Raw genomic sequence first — 3,659 nt, 5'->3', positions numbered from 1 at the left:
TGATGGAAGACCTGAACCAAGGTGGTGGTCCTGAGTAGAGATACATATTCAAGCTATGAAGATTTAGCCACCCATTTCATGTGAAGAAGTAAAGGCAACAAGCATTTATTAAGCAACTGCTAGATGCCAGGCACTGTGTTAAGCCCCAGGGGATACAAAGAAAGGCCAGAAAAAAAAAAGAAAGAAAAATCATCCCTGCTTTCAAGAAGTTCACAGTCTAATGGGGGAGACATGTAAAACAACTTGCACATGAGATACAGACAGATAAAGTGGAAGTGATTTCAGAGGGAACATACTAGAATTAAGAAGGATCAGTAAAGACTTCTTACAGAAGGCAGAACTTTACCTAGGGCTGGTAGTAGACAGGAGATGGAGATGAGGAAGATGAGCATTCTAAGGATGTGGGCAAAGAGCCAGTGAAAATGCAGAGAAAGCGAGAGAGAGAGAAACGGGGCCAGTGTCACTGAATTAAAGATGTGAAAGGAAGGTGAAAAGTAGGAAGGAGATGACATATGATGGGCTTTAGAAGACAAATGGGAGATTTTCTATTTGTACTTGGATGCAATACGGAACCACTGGGCAAGAGGCGGGGAATGGTTTGGTGTTTGACACAGCCATATCTGTGGTTTAGAAACATCAATTTTATAGATGAGTGGAGGATACACTGGAATGGGGAGAAGACCAACCAGATGGCTATTGCAATAACCCCGAGAAAATAACTGAATCTATAGGAGGTGATGAGATCACCAAACAAAATCGTATAGAGGATAAAGAGGGTAAACAGGAAGCTATCATTGGGGTATTGCCATTTTGGGGGGGGCACAACTTTGATAAAGATCCAGCAAAGGATGCAGAAGGAGCAATCAGACAGGTAGCAGGAGAACCAAGGCAAAGCAGTGTCCCAAAAACTTAGGAAAAAAAATATCAAGAAAAGGGTGATCAGCAGTGTTAGGCTGCAGAGAAGTCAAGAAGGATAAGGACTGAGTAAAGGCCAATGGATTTGGCAATTAAGAGATCACTGGTAACTCTGGAGAGGGCAGTTCCAGTTCAGTGATGAAGGCGGAAGCTAAACGTTTTTTGTTTTTTTAAAGGAAAAAGGAAGGCAGCTAAGGCGGCCTAGTTGAGATGTTTTTTCTCAAGGAGTTTAGCCATGAAAGCTTTGGAGGAGAGATATAGGATGATAGCTACCAGACACAGATGGATCAAATAAGGATTTTCTGATGATGAGAGAGACAGGGGTATATTTGTAGGCAGCAAAGAGTAGGCCAGTCAACAGGCACAGATTGAAAATCAGTGAGAATGGGAGTGACAGAATAGGCAACCTGCTGGAGAACAGTGGATAGAAGGGATCACTTGTGCACAAAGGGGTGCCTTGGTGAGGATGAGGGCCATCTCTATCGTGAAGGAATGGAAATAGATAGTGGCAGAAGGCATTCGAGTGACGTGAGATGAGGATGGAAGAGGGAACTCCTGGCAAATGGTCTTTTCTAATTTTTTTAATTGAAATATGAGGCAAGGTTCTCAGCTGAGAGAGGAGGGGGAGTCATAGGGCTTGAGAAGGGATTAAAAATTTTGGTAAAGTCAGGGGAGAGTGGAAGAGGCAAGGCAAAAGCCAAGGTTGTAAACCTGGATGACTAGAAGAATAGTGGTATCCTCACCAAAAATAGGGAAGTTCTGAAGAGAGGTGGGTCTGAGGAAACTGCTTCATTTGTATTTGTATCCTGGATTTCTGGCAGTTCTTGACTCACGATGGGCACTTAATTAAAATGCCTATCATTCATTCATTCCCTGATGCCTATAAACATGATCGGGTCTCCACCCACCCCTAAAAATGCCTCACTTGATCCTCCTTCCTTCCTTATTCCTCCTCCCTTTCTTAACCAACTTCCTAGAAAAAAGTTGTCTAGTTTACATCTGCCTCTCATTGCTCAACCCGTGTCAAGATACTGTCCTCTCTTGGTTCTCTCTGCCTGCCTATCTGATGATTTTTTTTCAGTCGGCTGAACCTTCCTCCTGTTTCCTACCTTGTATAACCCAAAGCTCTTCTCATCTCTCTCTCCACTTTCTTGCTGATCTCATCAGTATCCATGGGTTCAGTTCTGTGTGTTTGGGGGGGGGGGCAGCCATCATCTCTCTTGATCTGTAGTACTGCAAGACTAGCACATATTTCAAATACTCACTCAGGACTCAAAATACCCCAAAATGTCTGATTATCTTTTCCCTGAAACCTAAGCCCTCTTCCCTCCTGGTTTCTCTCAAAGCTACCATTTCTCTAGTCACACCCAATTTCTTATTCTCTCTCCCCCCATATATCCAATCAGTTACCTCCACAAAATCTCTCCATGCTGCTTCTCCACTCTACAGCCAGGTCCTCACCCTGGTTCAGGTTCACATCATTGCTGGCTTGGATTACTGCAACAGCCTTAGAATTTATCTCCCTTCCTCCAGTCTCTCCCCTCTCCAATCCAACCTCCTTCCCGCTTCTACAGTTACAATCCTAAACTTGAGGTCTCACCATGTTACTCCTCTGCTCAATAAACTCCAGGGGCTCCCTATTTAATCTTTAGGATCAAACACAGACTTCTCTGTTTGGCATTTAAAGCCCTGGCTCCCACCTACCATTTCCAGGCTTATTATAGAATACTTTCCTCCGTGGACTCTGTGATCCGGGTGTGCCTTCTTTCTCGTCTTTATATACTACATTCCGTAGCCCCAGTCTTTTCTATTAGGCTGTCCTCCATGCTTGAAGGATGTCCTTACTTCCCCTTAGAATCCTCTCCTCACCAAAAAAGTTACCTTGTATTTGTTTTGTGCGTACTTATGCAGCGTTTCAAAAGTCTTGGTACAGTTTTGTACTATTAAAACTTAAAACCGCAAAACGACTTTTGGGACACTTTGTATATGGACGAGTTGTTTTTTCCAATAAAATGTAAACTCAAGGACATCAGCTTTCATGTTATGCCTTTGTATCCCCAGCACCTACGTAAAACAACAGGCACGTGGTAGGTGCTTAGCACATGAATAAATAAATAGTAGCTGCTTTTTGCTTGTAGTAACTAAGATGTAAAATGATCTCACCTTGTTCCCCTTTCTCCTTCTTCTCCTAGGTCCTATAGAAAAAGACCAACCCTGCACATAGGTAATAATTGGTGAATTAACAGAAGAACTGGGGGTCAGAGGGAGAACAGGGGAGGTCTCAGGAAAAGGGAGACAGTGAGTGTCATAGAAGCTTCCAGTGGACCTGGACTGTAAGAATTAAGGAGTGGGAGATCAGTATCAGATGGCAATGGTCCAAGGCAGCTCTTCAGAAGAGATACATCCATGTGTATGAATAGGCAGAGAGAAGGTGCAACTTAGAGCCTTAGGCTATGAAACAGATAGCACGAAAAGGTTTATCTGTCCAGGGTCACACCCTCTATAAGTCTCAGGCAAGGCTTGAACTCAGGTCTCCTGGTAACAATTATTACCCTGTACAGCAGGTATATGACCTTTTGCCTATATATGCACATATACTTATGTGTACTTATAACTTCATATTACTTCATGAGAAAACAATTCCACAAGAGTCATGATTAGTAAGTAATTTTGTATATATGCATGTGTGTGTGTGTATACTTGATTGCATATTACTTCATGAGAAAAGAATTCCACAAAACTCA

Source organism: Phascolarctos cinereus, unplaced genomic scaffold (genome assembly GCF_003287225.1).
Source record: "Phascolarctos cinereus isolate Bilbo 61053 unplaced genomic scaffold, phaCin_HiC Scaffold_2;HRSCAF=192, whole genome shotgun sequence".
Lineage (NCBI taxonomy): Eukaryota > Metazoa > Chordata > Mammalia > Diprotodontia > Phascolarctidae > Phascolarctos > Phascolarctos cinereus.
The sequence above is the reverse complement of the archived record's forward strand: the minus strand, read 5'-3'. Positions refer to the sequence as shown.